Source organism: Rhinolophus sinicus, linkage group LG02 (genome assembly GCF_036562045.2).
Source record: "Rhinolophus sinicus isolate RSC01 linkage group LG02, ASM3656204v1, whole genome shotgun sequence".
NCBI lineage: Eukaryota > Metazoa > Chordata > Mammalia > Chiroptera > Rhinolophidae > Rhinolophus > Rhinolophus sinicus.
In genome coordinates this window covers 143800878-143821396 of record NC_133752.1, presented here as the reverse complement: position 1 = coordinate 143821396, position 20519 = coordinate 143800878, and the positions used below count along the sequence as shown (strand labels likewise).

At 38.7% G+C, this 20519-nt stretch overlaps 1 pseudogene; it reads right to left on the bottom strand.

Moving 5' to 3' along the window:
* The window catches only part of LOC109452921 (small ribosomal subunit protein eS25), a 47785-nt pseudogene extending 29231 nt beyond the window's left edge, over positions 1-18554 (bottom strand).
* Between the last annotated feature and the right edge of the window lie 1965 nt (positions 18555-20519).

The following is a 20519-nucleotide window of genomic DNA, read 5'->3' as shown; positions in this document are numbered from 1 at the left end:
TGCTAATATTTTGTTGAGAAGTTTTACATCTATGTTCATTAGGAATATCGGGCTATAGTTTTCTTTCTTCTTCTTCTTCTTTTTTTGTGTGTGATGTCTTTGTCTTGTTTTGGAATCAAAGTAATGGTATCCTGATAAAGTGAGATTTTCTCCTCTTCAATTTTTTGGAATAATTTGAGAAAGATAGGTGTTAATTCTTTGGTAAAATTCACCATCTGGTCCGGGACTTTTGTTTGTGGGGATTTTTTGATTACTGATTTGTTTTCATTAGTGGTCAGTTCAGATTTTCTGTTTCTTCTTGATTCAGTCTTAGAAGATTGTATGTTTCTAGGAATTTCTCCATTTCTTCCAGATTGTTCAATTTGTTGGCATATAATTGTTCATAGTGTTTTCTTACAATCCTTTGTATTTTTGTGGTATCAGTTGTCATTTCTACTCTTTCATTTCTGGTTTTATTTATTTGGGTCCTCTCTTTTTTTCTTGATGATTCTGGTTAAAGGTCTATCAATTTTGTTTATCATTTCAGAAAATCAGCTTTTGGTTTCATTGAACTTTTGTATCTTATTTAAGATTCTAACTCTTTTATTTCCACTTGTTCTTTATTATTTCCTTCCTTCAACTCCCCTTGGGTTCTGTTGTTCTTTTTCTAGTTCCTTTAGGAATAAGGTTAGATTGCTTATTTAAAAATTTTCTTGTTTCTTGAGGTAGGCCTGTAATTGCTATGAATTTCCCTTTTAGGCCTACTTTTACTGTGTTCAATAGATTTTGGGTCATTGTGTTTTCATTTTCATTTGTCTCAGTTATCTTTTGATTTCTTCCTTGATCTTGTTGTTAACTCATTAATTATTTAGTAGCATCTCATTTAGCCTCCATATATTTGTATGTTTTTCAGTTTTTTTCTTGTAATCGATTTCTTTATCTGTCCTTCAACTTTTTTTTTTAAAAGATGAACTCTTTTCTTTTTTATTTTTTTATTTTGTTTTTTAAATTGGGGAATATTGGGGAACAGTGTGTTTCTCCAGGTCCCATCAGCTCCAAGTTGTTGTCCTTCAATTTAACTGTGGAGGGCGCAGCTGAGTTCCAAATCCAGTTGCCATTTTCAATCTTTAGTTGCAGGGGGCACAGCCCACCATCCCCTGTGGGAATTGAACCAGCCACCTTGCTTTTGAGAGCTTGCACTCTAACCAACTGAGCCATCCAGCCGCCCTTCTGGAAGCTCAGCAGCAGCTTGTTGTCCTCAATCTAGTTGTGGAAGGCACAGCTCACTGGCTCATGTGGGAATCGAACCAGCAACCCTGTTGTTTGGAGCTCGTGCTCTAACCAACCAAGCCATCTGGCCACCCCTGTCCTTCAATTTTAAATGATAGCCTTGCTGGGTAGAGTAGTCTTGGTTGTAGGTCCTTGTTTTTCATCACTTTGACTATTTTGTGCCAATCACTTCTGGTCTGCAAAGTTTCTGTTGAAAATTCAGCTGACAATCTTATGGGAGCTCACTTGTAAGTAACTAGCTGCCTTTCTCTTGCTGCTTTTAGGATTCTCTTTGTCTTTAATCTTTGCTATTTTAATTATAATGTGTCTTGATGTGGGCCTCTTTGGGTTCATCATGTTTGGGACTCTCTGAGCTTCCTGGGCTTGTATGTCTATTTCCCTCATCAGGTTAGGAAAGTTTTCTATCACTATTTCTTCAAATACGTTTTCAATTTCTTATTCTCTTTCTTCTCCCTCTGGTACCCTAATGATGCAAATGTTGTCATGCTTGATTTTGTCCCACAGGTCCCTTAAACTATCCTCATATTTTAAAATTCTTTTTCCTTTTTGTTGTTTCGACTGGATGTTTCCTGTCTCCTTGTCTTCCAGATTGGTTTCTTGATCCTCTGCATCATCTAATCTGCAGTTGATTCCTTGTAGTATATTTTTCATTTCAGTTATTATATTCTTTATTTCTAACTGGTTCTTTTTTATGGCTTTTTGCCCCCCTTTTTTAATGCTTCCTATCTTTTTATTGATGTTCTCCCTGAGAGAATTGAACATCCTTATAACCAGTATTTTGAAATCTGTATCTGGTAGATGCTGTCTCCATTTATTTAGTTCTTTTTCTGGAGTTTTTCCCTGTTGTTCCATTTGGGACATATTTCTTTTACTTCTTCTTTTTTTTTTTGCTGCATCTCATTTTTTTCTGTGTTTGTTTCTATGTATTAGGTAGATCTGCTAAATCTCCCAGTCTTGGCAGAGTGGACTTATGTGGTAGGTGCCATGTGGGGCCCAGTGGTATAGTCTCCCTGATCACCTGAGCTGGGTGTTCCAGGAATGTCCCTTATGTGGGTTGTGTGTGCCCTGCTGTTGTACTAGAATCTTGATTGTTATTGGCACATCAGTGGGTGGGATTGGCTCTCAGGTTGACTGGCTATAAGGCTTGACCATGATCACAGTGTATGAGCTGCTGTGTGGGGGCTGACCCTATGGAGTGTGATTTGCCCCAGCAGGCTCTGGTGACTGCTGAGATCACCTTTTGGATGTGCTGCTTGTCAAGCTAATTGGGTAGTGCTCTGTTGTGGTCTGAAGCTGGCCACCAGTTGTATTGGTTCCTGGGCCTCTTGGGAGGGGCTTTGGTGCATGGCAAGTTCAGCTACTGCCTGTGACTGGCCTGGTGATCTGGGTTAAGTGGTAGATGCTATAAAGTGTTCCAAAGTTGGTAGCTGCCCTTGCTGTTCTGGAGGCATGTGGGAGTGGCCACATTGTGAACTGAAGTTGACTGCCACAAGTCCTGGGCTTGGGTCTACTTAGCCAAAGGCACAGGGGACCTCAAGCCCTGCTGCCCCCCCTGCCAGCTGTCCTAAAGGCTCAGCAGATTCAGATTGGTGGCAGTACCAAGACTGAGACCACTTAGTAAGAATTACATGGCACATTGAGGCCAGTTACCACCTGCCTGGGGCCTGTGGACCTTTGAGTTTGTTTTTTTTTAATTGGAGAATATTGGGGGACAGTGTGTTTTTCCAGGACTCATCAGCTTCAAGTCAAGTCATTGTTTTCAATATAGTTGTGGAGGTCGCAGCTCACTGGCTCGTGTGGGAATCGAACCGGCGAGCTTGGTGTTATAAGCACTGTGCTCTAACCAACTGAGCTAACTGGCCACCCCACCTTTGAGATTTTTAAAGAAAGTTTGCAGCCTGTGCCAAGGCCAGCTGTCTACTGCTGAAAGAGCCTCTGGCATTTTGAAAGTCAGGTAGAACAGAGTCTAAGGTAGTCATCAGAGTAGGGCAAGTGGTGTTTACCAGGCTAATGCAGATTCAGATTTGGCTGTGTGGGAGGAGGGCTCAGTACAAGAAAGATGGCGCCTGCCTGCTGGCTACAGTGGAGGAGGGCTCAACACATGGACTGTCCCTCCAGCCCTCATCATGAAGCCCTATAGCTCAGTTTCTCCCTGTATGCTGATGGTGCCCCCTGAGTCACTGTCTGTCCACTGGCCGCAGGGTGAGTGCCTGTGAGTGAATGAGTCTGTGCGTGGGGACTTTTAGAGGATGCTTGGGTTTCTAGCAGCCTTCTGTGTCCCCCAGCTGAATGGAATCTCTGCTGATTTTCACAACTAGATATTGTGGAGGCTCCTTTTCCCAGCACTGGTGCTCCGGGTTGGGGAGCCAAGTGGGGGACCCCTTGCTCCTCAGGGAAGACCTCCACGGCTGAAATATCCCTCCCGATTATCAATTGTCACACGTGGGTGTGAGGCCAACTTATTTCGTATCTCCGCCCCTCCTACCAGTCTCCATGTGGCTTCTTTATATACTTAGTAATAGGACTTCTGTATGGTTAGTCTTCAGATGGTTCTCCAGGTTGATTTTTCTATAATTTAGTTGTAATTTTGATGTAGTCATGGGAGGAGGTGAGCACAGTGTTTACCTACTCTGCCCTCTTGACTGGAACTCTCCTCTATTTCAATTTTAATGGCAAAAGGCTGCAAGGATTTGCCTGGGGACTATAATGATTCTGGTATGCTTATTCCTCTTTAAAGACATGGCAGTAGTTGAATTTATACAAGATGTTTAAAATTGCTGTGGACAAAACCAGCTGTAACTGATCAGAAGAAAATAATACAATATAAGAATACTTGTAAATAAAGAAAACAGCACAAAACAATCCTCAAACCTATAAAGAAACTCACACAGATACATTGATTAGCAGCATACAATATGCTGTTAAAATAGTTAAACGTCACCAGTTAAAGTATTAATGAGTTGTTTCCCATGTTGTGGTGCTATACTGTGTATCCTCTATATTCTCTTCCTGTCATCTGCACAGTCTTAGCAGCAGAGTGAATCCAGATATCTGAGCTGGAGAAAAATCTCGCCAGCAAGTTCTGAGAGGGAACATGAGGTCACTTGACAATATCTGCTTTTAGATAGTTCACACATTCATTCAGTGAACTTCTACTGAGTGCCTACTCTGTGCCAGGCACAGTTACAGGCATGAGGGATGCATTTGTGATAAGGCAGACAGAGCTGCTGCCCTAATGGAATTTACTGTTGGGTTGGGGAGAGGGGAGGATGGTACCAATAGCCAAGTGAGAGTTGTGTTATAGTTATATATACGACAAGTGCTTGATAAGGAAAATAGAATGGAAGCACAGAGGTGAGACACCTAACCCAGAAGTGATGTCCAATCTGTGTTCTAAAGAACAAGTAGGAGTTAGCCTGGTAGAGGGAAAAAATGAGGTGGAGGAGTGTTCCAGGCAGGGGAAGAACATGCATAAAATAAATAGGCTAGAGAGATCATGGCTTTATGGGGAAACAGTACAAAGTGGGGAGCTGCAGGAGGTAAGGCTGGAAAGGTAAGTTGAACCAGAATCTGAAAGGCCCATTTTGTTTTATTGAAATCTTCTAGACCTCAGCTCAGGGAGGTGGGCATTTGATAATTGTTTTTCTGTTCAGTGATATATTTCTCATTATCCTACTCTACCACTGTGACAGGGACACAGCTGGGAATGAAGCTCAAGGTCTCTAGGCTGTGTTCCCCATAGTCTAAATAAAGCAGCCATTTCTACTGGTCTTGAGAAACAGCGTGACATTTGGATGGAGGGGAAGTGTGAACCGGGGGGTGTTATGTTTTGGTCTATGTAGTGAAAGGAGTAATTATCTATGCTTTTGGGGAGTGATGAGTTTGGAAATTTTCACTGAGAGTGGAATTATTGCCTAACTTTTTAGAGAGCTGGGAAGGTTCGGAGATTGTATTTTTGGTTTCTCACTGCAAGTGATTTCTTTAGTCCCATCTTTTGGCTATTTGGTTCATGTGAAATTATAGAGTTTGCTCTGGGTGTATTTCCAAACTGACTTGGGGATATTAGCACTCAATGAGATAATTTTTTTCATAGCTATGAAGATGGCATGTGTGAGGGGAGGGACTCATATGCCAGTATAGGAGACTAACTTGTTGGAAAGCCATGTGACTGTGGTGAAGCTTCTGATATGGACTCCATTGTGTAGAAGGGCAAACTCAATTACCATCTTGGTCTGTAAGGTAATTAAAAAATATTGGTCTAGTTTATTCTATTGGTCTGGAGTTATCTTCTTATGAGGGGAGAGAAGCAGCTTTTCTTGACTTGGGATGAGGTTGACCCTACTATTATATTAAAAGCATCTTTTTCCAAGGTGAATGACTGTCACTAACTGGTAGCAGGGCTAGTTCTCCAATTCAAGAGGCTGAAGGACAGTAGGGCTTTAGGAAGCCGTTGAAAGATTTTCTAGTTTTGTAACAGCTTGGTAGAGGAGGTGATTAAGGATGAAGATTTTAGTAAGAAACCCTGGTTGTTACTCCTGCTCAATGTCAGTAAGTTGCCTGCTTACCCCATCTCCATTTTCCATCCTGCTTTTTCACTGAGTGTTTTTTTTGTTTTTTGTTTTTTTTTTGAGAGCGGCAATATGTCTAACTGAAAAAAAATAATCTGTACATTTCCAGATCTTTCTTGTGCCTAGGGAAGGTCATGTGAAAGAATTTTGGCCAGTGATACGAAAACTGAAGTGTGGGATTTCTAGAAATGCTTTTGTTTTCCTGCTACAGATGCTGCACTTTCTGGGTTTTCCATTCTCTCCTTCTTCATATTTGGACTATGGACTTGGTATTTAGACACTGGAGCCAATGAGAAAAAGGCCAAGAGCATCGCAGAGACCTTGGCCCTCAAATCTTTGAGCTGCTGAATCAGTGACAGTAGCTGCTACCCTCAGATTCTTGTTATTGATGATATCAAACTTTTATGTACTTAATTCACTGTAACAAGGTCTCTTTAAGTTGCAGACAAACCTAATTCTTAAGTGACTCAAATGCTTTCAGGAATGAGGGAGACAATTGGCAGAGGATCTGGCTTGGCCATAGGAGTCCTAGAACATTCCCCTAGGACATGGCTCAGCAAACATTGTCGGCTGACCTAGGAAGACTTTGTTCAGGAAGCTGGCACAATGAGAGAGCATTACACAGGCCAACTGTCACAATCTGTCCTCATGACCAAGATATGCCTTGAGCATTATCTCTTAGCCTGCTTTTAACCTGGATGTATGTCCCCCTGAGAACTAGTTTTGTTTTAATTATGTCTGACAATTCCAGGTTTATTATATAGAGATATCATGTCTGACAGACTTTACTTACTCTTTTTCTTGTTATAAGGGACCTGATGGGAGAAGAGAGAGGCTGAATAAACTCATGGCTTTAAATCAATCAATCAATCAATCAATCAGTCAGTCAATCAATCAATCAATCAATCAATCAATCAATCAATATTCAGTGCCTGCTATGTTCCAGGCAGTCTGTTAAATGTTGGGGATATAGTGATAAACATGAGAGAACTGCATCTGTCTTATCATCTAGACACAGGACACTATTGTTACCCTATTAAATGCCTGCTATGGACCAGGTACTGTATTAGGTGCACCATACACACCGTCTTGTATGTTCTTCATGACACACTTGTGAGATAAATATTACTAGCCTTTTTATAAACATTTAAAATAAAAATGAGTGTCAGCAATTTTTGTAATAAACATGTTACTATTGCTGGTCATTGGAGGGAGTTGAAATTCTACCTCATTTCAAGGGTTATTATCCTAACCAGGTTGGAAATCACCAATAGTTCTGTTTCTGTCAGGGAAAATATAAAACCCACATGTAAGGTACATGGGAAGTACTCAGTGCATGTTGAATTGAATTAATTAATTCCAGAATCATAGGCTAGTGGTAGGAAGAAGTTCCAGGTTCCTATTACACCGAATGCTTGTTGAATGCCTATTATATTCCAGATGCATGGCAGGTGCATCTGATTCCTGCCTTTTGGGAGTTTATTACCTCATCCAACCTCTTTAATCAGAGCTAGAGGATTAGATATTACGTCATAGATAACATGACAGATAATACATGTACTAAGCATCATTTCAGAGCTGATGGTCATTGATGATTCCTAAACTACACCACAGATCCCCAAACCTGGTGAAATCCATGGGTTGGCTTTAGACAAGAATGTGTGTCTGGGTCTCAGAGTCTTAGATGGTGATGCTCTTTAGGGCTTCAAAAGTGGTAATGGTCTGGATCCTTGACAAAGAACCTTAGACTGTAGTGAAGGAAAGGTGTATAATAATGCCAATAATAACAATATTATTTATTGGTTGTTTATTAAAGACCATATACTTAATAGTTATCTCATTTAATGCTTAATATTATAAAGACATTTTTACCCCCTTTTAGAGACAGACAACCAGGTTTATGTAGGTTAAAGAGTTTGCCCCAAATCACACTGAGGCTAAGTGGTAGAACTGATTAAAACCTAGATCTGCCTGACTTCAAAGGTTATTCTTCTTTTTTTTTTTTATTCTTTTTCTTTTTTTTAGATTTTTATTTTTTAATTTTTTTTTTATTTGGGGCAGAGGAACAGGACTTTATTGGGGAACAGTATGTACTTCCAGGACTTTTTTTTTTTTCCCAGTCAAGTTGTTGTCCTTTCAATCTCAGTTGTGGAGGGTGCTGCTCAGCTTCAAGTTGCCGTCCCTCTAGTCCCAGTCGTGTAGGGCGCAGCCCAGCTCCAGGTCCAGCTGCCGCTGCCAGTTGCAGGGGGCGGAGGAATTGAACCAGCAACCCTGAGGCTGAGAGCCCACCGGCCCATGTGGGAATCAAACCAGCAGGCTTCGGAGCTAGGAGCACGGAGCTCCAACCGCCTGAGCCACCGAGCCGGCCCAAAGCTCATGCTTTTAACTGCTGCATTAGATTGCCCCTCTTATATTGATATTCTAACTCAGCAGGATAGCAAAGTGGATCTACCTGCAATATTTCAGGCTTTTCCTGTCTGGAAGTTGTGACCTAGAAAGCCATATTTATATATTTAAGAAAAATTTATTATACGTCTACAGTGAGTCAAGTACTGTGCTAAATACTAAGGTTGCACAGAGGAAAAGAAAGGAACGGCCTCAGCTTTTAACTAGGTCATAGTATAGGGGAGACAGAGGTTGAAAAAATAGTTGTGATTAAACACTTAAACTGTTGTATTGGAGAGGCATATGTACTAAGTGCTATGCAAACCTTCTGCCTGAGAAGGCTTCCTGGAGGAGGTAGTATTTGATGTGAATCCTGAAGGGATGGAGGTGAAGGTGCATACTGAGGGGAGGTGGATGGAATGAGGCTTCTTATGCACAGAGTCCGGCATGAAGGAAAATACCAGCACGTTCAAGGCGGGAGGTGCATTGAGAGTGATGTGATGGGTGTCTACCCTCTATATTGCCCACGCTACAGCTCAGGTATCTTCTTGCTGGGCCATCTGGAGCAAAGCACCATTTTGTTTTTGTAGCTTCTGCCAGTTTCTGCAGGAGATGTGAGCTAGCAGGCTAGGGTGGATGGAGAACACGGCATTGGGGAACTTTAGAGATAGGCAAAGATCAGGAGTAAGCGTTGAGTAGGGCCAAAGCAAGAACAAGTCAGCAGGACTGGTCATAACAACAGGGGAAGGCATCAGATGCCCAGGAAAGATATGTGTTCCAGACCAGCTCAGGCTTGGTCATTAGACTGAGGCCAGACAAAGTCAGACAAAGCAAAATCTGGGTCAGTGACCCAGAAGAACATACAGGACTCTTACTGTCTAATATGGGACAGCACAAGCCTTTCCTGGCCAGTCCCATTTCTGAGGCACTTATTCTAGACCTTAAAGGGTCTTTAGGGTCTGTGCTGCTCTCATAGAATGGGGTCTGCTCATTTTATATCTTCTTAGAGACTTGTTTTACATGTCCTACAACACATTTAGTTAGTTTTAGGGCAAATTGGGGCCTAATTGGCTGGTTTGTCCTCTAGGCTGGGTGGAGACTCATTCTCAAATTTTTAGAAACCTTTTTTAAAGAAAGTTTTCCAAGGCTAAATCCAGACACTATCTCCCCACTTTGTTCAAGGATTCTGATTCAGAGTCTTGGGACCACAGACACTAATTTGTGAGTCTGATGACCACCACAAAGTGACCTCCTGTGGCTATAGAATGGTTTTCCTCTAAGCACAGCTCACTGCCTGAATGGGAATTATATCTGTACCCTGGATCCCAGGGGATTCTGCTCTAATTGAGCTAATCCATTTAGTATGGCCAGCACAGCAGAGTCAAAGGCAAGGGCTAAAGAATGTTGCCAGCTACACAGGCACAAATATACTCTTGTCTTGTTTGTGATTGGCTCATCTGAGAGTGTTGTTTTCCCTTAACTTTCCCACGTAGGAACCTACCACCATGATGTTTTGATGGTATGGGCCAGCCTTAACAAAACTTTACTACAAAAGGGGTATATGAAAGTGAGATTATACATTTCCTCTGATTCTTTGAAAATGAGGGAGGACATTCTTTTTTTAAATAGAGCTAAACTTATAAAAACCCAAATTGAAAAATCAGCTGTAAGGCCCTTTCTCCTACAGAGACTCTAGAGAACACTCTCCTTGGAACTAGCTTGTTACATCTTTATCTGCTTGTCATCTATCTTCTGTTTTACAGATAATCTCTGTAGGTGACTACAAAAGCCCTCCCAGCTTTTTTCTTTTTATGTAGACTATAACTGAGATAGTATTTCTTCTAGGTTTTCATCCTATTTTGAAGTGATTGTCATTCATCTCCAGATGTTTTTAGATAATGTCTTTCTTTTTCCTGTTTTCTATTCTTTCAAGAAATATTTCCTCTTATTCCTGTATAATTTATTAAATTATATAATATCTTTCCTTATACTTTCTTTTTCAAATTTAAGTATTTGCTATCTCTTTTCAAAATTTCTTTTCAATGCCTTTATAATGATATTGACATTTTAGAGGTAATTCACATTACTTTCTCTTATAATCTTTAAGGGTACAAAAATATTCAAGGACATGGGAAGTTCTTGTGGACTTTTTTTTCTTTCTCTTTAAGGAGGGCGCAGCTCACAATGGCCCATGTGGGGATCGAACCGGCAACCTTGGTGTTATTAGCACCATGCTGTAACCAAGTTGTGGACTATTTTAAAATATGCTTTAACTTTCCTGATTTCTACTTAAGAGGTATTTAAAATATAATCTTCCAGTTTTCTAAAGTCTTAGAAATGCTGATTCATCACTACTTAAGTAAAATGTTTACTTCTATTAAGAGTAAAACATTGAGCAATTTTTTTTTCATTTTAAGGTATCCCTCCATTTCTATTTTCATTCCAAGTCTATCTTAATCTATAATATTAAAGATACTATGTTAATGTTTATTGAAAAACAGTGTTGCGTTTCTAAACTGTGGCTATATTGTTGTAAGAGAATAAAAAATGAGTAAGTCTCTATCTTTTTCCTCAGGCTGCTTATAAGAGATACAAAACTAGAGTGAGACAGGAGATATGAGAGGATATGGGATGAAAAATTAATTTCAATTGAGGAAGTCAAGGAAGGTCGCATTTTAAGGATTTAAGGTTGGTAGTGAAGGAGAGGAATGACATTCCAAGAAGAGAGAGCATAAGGTTGGGGTATTATACATAAGACCTGGGAGTAGAATGGCCACCTGTGCAATATTGCTGAGTGCAGGCGGCAATGGGAGATAAGTTTGGGAGGCCAAATGGGCCAGAGTCTGGGAGACCTTGGATATCAGGTTAAAGACATTGCGTTTCAATCTGTTCTCAGCGAGGGACTGAAGAATTTTCTGTAGGACATTAGGAAAATGATCTGGTAATTCTGATTGTATTATAGAAAATGGATTAAAATGGAGGTTGAAACCAGAATCTGTGACATATCACATAAAAAAGCTATTGCAAAGAGAATGAGATAGAGAAGTAACATTTACTGGTAGCCTACGGTCTTCCCAAAACAATGTTGAGTATTTTCAGACACATGATGTGTTACTTACAAGAAGGTACATGTAGGGATTCAGTCTGAACACAAACAGTCATGCCTAATGTGTCAGATTTCACCAATGTTTACTAACTTCCTTTTAGTTCTGTGTACACAGAGCATTGGGCTTCCCAGACCCTCACAGGTAGGCATGACTGTCATTTCCAGGTAGAAGCACTTAAGTGTTGGTGCATGAGTCTCCATGTTTTTTCTCTCTTGGATACAGTGATCATGGGAGTATATGGGATATGAAAAGGCCACAAAACCAAAATGGCCTATAATGCTGAGCTGGCACATGGAAGATAGTACCCTAGACTCATCCTGACTTGCAGTGGAGTTTGAGTGCACAGAAATATGATATGTCACAGATTTTGGTTGTGTTTGTTACCACAACATGACCTAGACCAGGCCTATCTAATAACATTTTCAGCAATGATGAAAATGTTCTATATCTGTGCTGTCCAATATAGTATCTGCTAGCCACTCAGGGTTATTGAGTACTTGAAATGTGGCTCATGTGAATTTTACATTTTATTTAATTTTAACTAATTTAAATTAAAGTGGGCATCTTGACTAATATTTTCAAAAAGTTTCTTTAACTACTAGAGAAAATCTGCTTATAGCCTGTCTAACTGGATTGAATATACTGGAGGTGAAGAAACCTTGAATCAAAATGAATTTTAAGGGGATTTCTGGTTATGAAGATGTAATGCTTGGAAAAATCCTAATGTGTTTGGAATTTTAAAATTATACTTTTGATAATTTTTACATAATGTAAATGATAACCCATGGGTCAAAGAAGAAATCATAATGCAAATTAGAAAATGTTCTGAACAATAACAGAAATAATTCACATGAAAGTATGTACTATATTATCTTTATTATATTGAGTCATTTATTGAGGAAAAATTATGGCCAGCAATGCATAAATTAAAAAAGAATAAGTGCTGAAAATTGATGAAAAATAAATGCTGAAAACAGGCAAAATAAACCATCAAAATAAACCAAACAAAGTAGAAAGACAGCAGAAAGAAGGAAAATAATGTTTTACAACAGTATAAAGAACTATAGCTACATACAGTAATATGAATGATAATACATTTTGTTTGCATAAAAAAGATGTAATGCTCTGTCTTTTATGAAAATTCAGGAAGATACTTCATTGAAGGAACAATTGTTCAGTTTTAGAATCAGATATGTAAAAAAGATAACATCTTTTTTAAGAAAACATACTATGTGCCTACTACACAACAGATCTGATGTTAGGTGCTAAGGTTTCATTCCCTCATATATTTGTTCACTCAATTGTTGAGTGCCTACTATGTACTAGGCATATTGTCCCCAGGCTCTGGGGATATAGCAGTGAAAAAAAACTGACAAAAATCTCTGCTATTATGGAGCTTACATTCTAAACATGCTGAGAGACTATAAACAAACATATAAGAGTGATGTCAGAGTGTGATACATGTCATTAATAATAGCAGCTGGTACTTATTGATCACGTCTATGTGCCAGGCACTGTTCTTTTTTTTTTTTTTTTTCAGGCACTGTTCTAACCATTTTGTATGTACTAAATCATTTCATCCTCATAACAACCCTACAGAGTAGGAATTATTATAATCACTATTTTATAATGAGGAAATGGAGACACAGATAGATTATGTATAAAGGGAAATTATACAAAATTTTTGTGCCCTGGGGATTTCCAGGATGGTGTATGGAGATAAACAACCAATGCCATTCAGCGTGATAAACACTAGTAAGCAAAAGGGTGCTAGATACCTATAGGACATAGGAGGGCAAAGCCAGTTCTACTTGGGAGAAGTCTGTAGGAAAGCTTCATAGAAGTGGTGGATGGAGCTAAGCCCTGAAGGAAGAATGACTGTTTTTAAACTGACTAAGGAGGAGTGCGGACAGACGTTCCAATTAGAGGCAGTGCTATATACAAAGGCACAGGTCTGTGTGAGGAGAGGATAGAGGCCCCGCAGGAACCCGACGGTGGAGTGTGGTATGGTACGCTGTGCGTGAGGAGTCGGCCTCTATCAGGAAAGCTTAGGCTGTGCTAAAGGAAGGAAGGGGGAGAAAGAGGCAGCCATCTTCCTACCAGATTAGGAGCCAACAGTTCTTACTGATTGTTCTTAGTCACTACCTTCTAAGAAACAGTTTATGCTGTAAAGTGAGACTCCTGGAAAGAACTTTCGAACAAGGCTAGGAGAGAAAGAAGGCTTACCCACGTCGGTCCCCAGGTAGAGAAGACTCAGAAGGATCAGACAGACTGTTAGGGTTGAATTTATACCTCTGGGAACATCAGGTGCTGCTCGGAGGGAACTTTCTCTTCTTAATAGTAGATGGAGACAGAGCATGTGTGAATATTTTGAATGCTGCTTTGAATAGTGACATTTTAAAAGCCTATAAATGAGAGTGGCTTACAAAGTTTTGAATGAAGGTGTTACTTTGGAAGTGGGAAAAATACCCAGAAAGGAATTAAGGGCTGGTGGTTCTAGGGCATCAAGAGCAGGAAGTCAGCCTGACTTGCTTGCTGGCAGAGCAGCCGTGGGCAGGATGTCTCCACAGTTTTAACATAGATATTAATAATATCGACGTCATTGAATTGTCCTGATGATTAAATAGGAAAGCACGTTGTAAACTATTCAGTATCCTATTACTCTTTTTTATCATAAAGTCACATAATAAATTTTTTTCTTTTTAAAGACATATAGGCTTGATTTGATTAGAGAGCTCACTAGCACCATTCCATCTAGTGGCAAAAAATAATTATTGGCTTCAGTGAAGGCTGCTAAATTAAACTCACTGTGGTAGGCTAAATAATGGCCCCCAAAGATATTTGTGTCCTAATCCCTGGAACCCGTGAATAATGGCAAAATGGTGAATATAACCTTATGTGGCCAAAAAAAAATGTGATGAAGTTAAGGATTTTGAGGTAAAGAGATTATCCTGGTGGGCCCTACACATAATCATATATCCTTATAGGAGGGAGCTAGAGGGAGATGTGACATAGAGGGAAATGTGGTATGATCGAAGCAAATAGAGATTTGAAGATGTTACTTGCTGACACTGAAGGTGGAGGAAGGGGCCATGAGCCAAAGAATGCAAAGAATGCAGATCTAGAAGTTGGAAAAGGTGTGGAAATGGGTTTTATCCTAGAGCCTCCTGAGGGAGCATGGTCCTGCTAACACCTTGACTTTAGCCCAGTGAAACAGATTTTGGACTTCTGGCCCCCAGAACTGTAAGAGAATAAATTTGTGTTGTTTTAAACCACTGAGTTTGTGATAATTTGTTACAGCAGCCATAGGAAATGAACACATTCACTAAATACTTATTGAGGACCTATGATGTCTAAGATATTGTGTTGGTCTGGCTGGGGCTATAACAACAAATAAAAACAATCTTCTCCTTTTGACATTTACTCTTATGTAGAAGTAAAGCAAGAAATGCCAATAAAGGCAAAAATATCAGAGTTATGTGAGAAACCAACTGTGCATTATGCTAGTTCAGTGGATCGGAAGATCCTGAGAGAGTTGATAGAACTGAGAAAGCCCATGTGAAAGAGGTGACAATTAAAATGAGGTTAAAGGCAAGTAAAAATAATGGCAGCAGGGGGAAGTGGGATGGATGGGGGAGGTGAGATAGGTAAATGGGGTTCTACCTGGCAGAGGGAAGAGAATAGGCACAGTCACAAAGAGGGCACAATAAAAGACTTGTTTGAGGAATAAGGAACTGTCCATTTTTGTTGTAACATAAGGTACTTAGATTTGACTAGAAAGGAAAATCAGGGCCATAAGATGGAAAGCTTCCAAGGCCAACCTAAAGGATTTATATTTTTCACTAGGCAATGGAGCACCATTACAAGTATTTGCATAGGGTAATGACATGCATTAAGGTCTATTTATTTTATATTGAACATACCTGGTTAGTCATAGCTTTATGGGAGAAATTGTAAATATTATGTATTAAAAATAACTGTGGTAACTAAAATCATTTGTGAAAAATTTTTCTGCAGTGCAAAATTTTCTTATATATGCTGATGACTCTAACTGTATTTTAAATTCTTAAAATGTGCTTCTGCAATCAGAAAATGAAGATGAAATAAACCTATTTAAAGGAAGACTTTTTTTCAGAATTAAAAATTAAGTTGTTGATATTGTACTGTAGGGAAAGAAAAATTTCCCCTACCCTTCTAGGTTCTTTTGGCTGGTATAATAATTAAATTGACATAAGACAGATTAACAGGAGAAAAATAAATTTAATTTTGTATGTACGGGAGCCTCATATGGGCATGGGAGGCTCTCAGACAGTCAGGTAATTGAGGCTTGTATTCTATCCTGAGCAAAGGAGAAGGATGTAGGGCTTGGGGCTTCAAAGGAAAGGAATAGAATTCACAGGAAGATGGAAAGAACAAATGTTTGATAAAAAAATGTTTGCCATGCCAGCAGAGACAGTGTGACAGAGAAAGGAATTTGAACAAACAGGTCCTGCTGTGCTCCCCCAGCTTATCACACCTAACTCAGACTCTTTCTAGTTGACTCTGGTGATAGTTCTCTTCCTGGACCAGGTCTACTATCTAAATTCTTTTAGTCAGTTACGGGGGAGGTAAAAATCTCCTCCTGAGTCTTTTGGGCCTTGATTGTCTTCAGCTCAAAATAAACCACATGCCAAAGTGACACATTTAGGGTGGCTTATTCCAGTACTTGGAAGAGAGAATCTCATTGAAGAGATAATCCGTGATAAACAATATATTCTCATGGATTGGGTAGCTCTTCTCAGTCTGACAAATGTAAAAGTTTCTAATGTCATTAAGTTGTTAAAAATGATGTGACAAACACAAAGAAAAGACTGGCAGTTATACAGGTAGACTCAGAGAACTGATAGGAGGAAATAGAATTAAAATAAAGCAGAAATGATTGGAGTTAAGTATGAGGAAGACCATCTTTTAGCACTGAAATGATGAAATAATGGAATGTGCCATTTCAGCAGATTTTACTTCTTTAAGACAAGAAAACTCCACCAGTTTTTCTCATGTAATTTGTTTGTAGTGGGGAAGAGTTAGCCCAAAATCATGGTCTAGTTTAGAAGAGAGTTCAGAGGAGACTGATTGAAGTTTGGTCATGGAGAACTCTGTCATTGTGTGTGTGTGTGTCTGTGCGTGGCGCGCGCGTGCACACACACGTGCATTTGGGTCATTCCAAATACTATCAATGTCAAAATGATAGTCTTGGGTTTACAGCATTCTTAAAATAGACAGAATGACCAGCAATGTCTATGTATTAGGTGACTGTAACAGAGAAAAAATAACAGTGGGTTAAATAAGATAAGAGGTTAATTCTCTCCCATACAGTGTCGGGGGCCAGCTGGAGGCCAGGGCTGACAGGCAGGACAATTAGCAGTGTTTGCCACAGGCTGCAATGGTCATTAACACTCCACTTAAAGGGGATCATCTTTTGTGCTTTATCATCACTAGCTAGTGTACAACCCATGCCTGGGATCCCTATTTTAATGATGACACCACCTAAAATTAGTTAAAAAAAAACCCAAAAACAAACAGCAAATAAAGTAATGCACAATGGCATCAATAAGTTTGCTTGCCACTGCTCATTATTTTTCTACCACACTAGATAAATTGTGCACTTATTAAATACATGGTGACAAGTTAATTAATGAAGCTCAACAAGACACAGGGCCAAATTAGCACTCTTAGGCTAAATGAGGTTCAGAAACACTAATTACTAGAATTTTCAAGTCGCAGTGAAACCACTGACATGTAAACCTTTAAATAGCATTGTTAATCATATTACATGATACTTTTAAAACTATACTTTCTATCATAAGTAGAACAAAATATATGAAAAATTTCATTTTTAAGGGCAAAATTTGAATTTTGATAACCAAATAATTTATTTAGAAAATGCAAAGTACACATTTCAGGATTAGTTATTCAAGATACAATTAAGGGTGTAGATACAATTTAAATCTTAAAAGTTTTATTTGGTTTTCAGGGTTTTATTTCTTTAAAGAACTTAAATCCCATCTATGACCAATGATTTCCAATCATTGGAATGATCAGTGGACCATTAAAAAAAAAAAAGATTCAAGGGCTGTCCTCCTGGAGATTCTGATGTTGTGAGTCTGGGTGAATCTTAGGAACTTGTATTTTTAAAAAAGTTTACAGGTACGAGAAATCTCTGGTTTAGGTAATTTACTCAGGGACACAAGTTTATGTACAAACAGTGTCTGACATCTTTGGAATGTGAGATGATCTTAAAGTGTTTTTAGATTTTCTTTGTATTAAAAATAATAAGTCAGATATTGCTACTATATTGGCAAAAGAGGCCCTACTTTTTAAAAATGGCTTTTATAAACCTGATGGCTAAGTAGATCTCTTTAGAGAGAAGGTCTTAGCTTTTGATGCCAGCTGTACTTGTTTTCATTGGCTGTCATTTTCTCAAAATTCAACATTTTAAGAACTGTTAAATTAATTAAACCATGCCATTAGAATGATGTGTGTTTAATGCTGTGGAGGCCTGTGTAAACAAACCCAAATCTAAGCATGGAAACACCTCAAGTTTGTGAAATCATAATGCTAAGGACAGCCAATCACAAACAGCCAACTAGGCTTTAAGCAATAGCCAATCAAATAATTCCTTCTTTACTTCCATACCTTCTCTATATAAAGTCTTTCCACTGGCTCCTGTTGGCTGACTACTACAACCACTTTCATTTTGGTGCTGTCCAAAACAAATAGACTTTTGCTCAAATAAACTGTTAATATACAGCAGTTTATCTTTTACCTAAAGTGGGCTTTGCCTGAGGAACCAGGAATAGTGTCACTAACTTTTTTGAAAATTGGTATTTCCAGTGCAGAAGAGTTCATCTTTGTGACTGTGGTGCTGAGAAGTCAGTGCAGGACCCTGTCTCTACCTCTGCCAATCATGGCAAAATCCAGCCTGGGCAGGTTTCAAAGTTCAGTGGACATTCCTAAACCAGTAAGAAGTGCCCAAAATGGTTTCCAGCTTTCTCTCCAGGGGTAAGAGTTGGACCTGTTGCCATGGAGACCGATCTTTACCAGCTTGAACACATTTGCCATTTGACACAGGGGAATAAATCCGTGATCTGACTGTAGGTGCAGGACTGAAGGCTGATTCTCTTGGAGCATTATCATCAGCTTGCTCAACAATTCTGCTGACTTCTTTCAACTGTGCCATGGCATTCATGAGAGCATGACTCAAGAATGCCAGCAGTCTCAGTGAGGTCGGGGTGGCCTCAACTTGAGGGTTTACAGCCTTTGCAAACAGAAAGCACATTTCTTTGTTTCCTTTCAGAAATTGAGGAGTGATTCATTTTCAGTAAACAAAGAGAGGATTACTGGACCTGTTTACTAGTCTGGAATTCAGCTTCCTCTGAATTCAATTCCTTCAGTTCCAGGAAAGACATTGTGCATTTTAAACAGTTTTATTTCTTCTTTAATCCACTTTCTTTCTTCCTACATTGAAAAGATATATAATTTAGCCTTCACTCAAATCCAAATGAGATGACTTTCAAAGGCCATTCAGGCCCTAATGTTTGTCCTTTGCAAGAACAAGCAACTGTGATTCTGCAGAATTTCAATGAAGATACTGTTGGCAGCCAGAGATGTTTTCTGTTGTTGGAAAGAAAAGAAAATTTTACTTTACAAGTGCACTGTGCCACCCCTGACATTGATGGGTCCTACATTCTCTAGAGGGGAAAAATGAAAATATCTTACCTGTCAGCACAATATCTTTCGGTGGTTATACAACAATAAAATATTCAGCAATCCGATACATTTACTGATAAAACTGACAGACCAAGTAGAAACTGGTTAAGAATGTGTGCAGTTTATCATGTTCCTACTTTCTTTAGATTAGCTTTCTATCATAACAAGGACATTCAGTGGGGTTCATATGGTCTCAATTATAAAGTCAACTCAAAGGCGTTAGCATTATACTGATTGCTTCAGCAAATATGAAATATTTTTAACTGTTGACAAAAGGTTCAGTGTCATTCTACTGAATTCTAGACTAAAACTATAGGAATGTAATCATTTTCTCAGAGTTTCATCATTTGTATGGTCTCAGAAAATCATTATAACTTTCTAGAATTACCCCAAAATGGGCCAAAGTGAGAAGTTTTTAAGTCAGTGGGATTTGCAGAGGCAGCTGATATTCACCTATCCACTTATTTATTAGAAACAGATCACAGATAGCCAATTTTTGACATGAATCTTCTCATTTTCAAACGAGCATTAGAAATAGCTCAGCTAATGTACCATAAAAGTTCAATTCATGTTTTGATAATGAACCTAAAAGGCATATTAACAAATGAAACTATTGCTTTATATGCCCAAAAGTGAAAGTTTTATTTTCTCATATTTTCCCTCTGTGGTATATATAAATTCTCCTGATAGAAGCTAGGCACCAATTCAGAAAAGTTCTTTTTGACTAAATATTTTTAGTCACATATCACTTGTTCAAGGCTATCTGTCTCCTGGAGTTCAGAAGTATCTTTCATAGAGAAGGAAGCCTTTTACCTTAGAACTCTGGAATTTTAAACCACCGGTTTCATTAGACTAACAGGGTGAATGTGGGGATTAAAATCCTTTATTTTAAAATACAGGTATTTCCGTCTATTGACAGAAGGTCCAATTTCATTTACTGAATAATGGAATAGGTCGGTAGCCATGTAATAAAAATGGGGTTAGACACGCTTTTCCTTCTGCTTAGCAAGATCTCTGCGCTCTGAAAATAGCCACAAAGCGAGATGAGTTTTATTTCTCTTTATTTAGTTAGGATTAAGTATCTTGACTTTCTTTTATCATGTTTCAAATTGCATGCTTTGATTAATTTACCCATCTACCTTGCTTTCATATCTTAACCAGGGATATGAGTGTTAGTATAAATATCTCTATATTGGTATTTTAATCATTAGCATTTCTTGAGTTTTGGTAATGAATTGGGGATGTTTTGAAATTTTAGTTGTTTTAGGAAAAATGCATTTGATGACTCAGAGAGTTTGAGAGTTCAGCCTTATTCTGATCTGGTATAGTTAAAGTTTAATCCAATTTCCCAGGCAACTTTTTCTATCATAATTGTGTTATTTCTCATTAAGTAAAATTTACTACTCTGGTTCACTTAATAAATGTAAAAATTGGAAAACCTTGA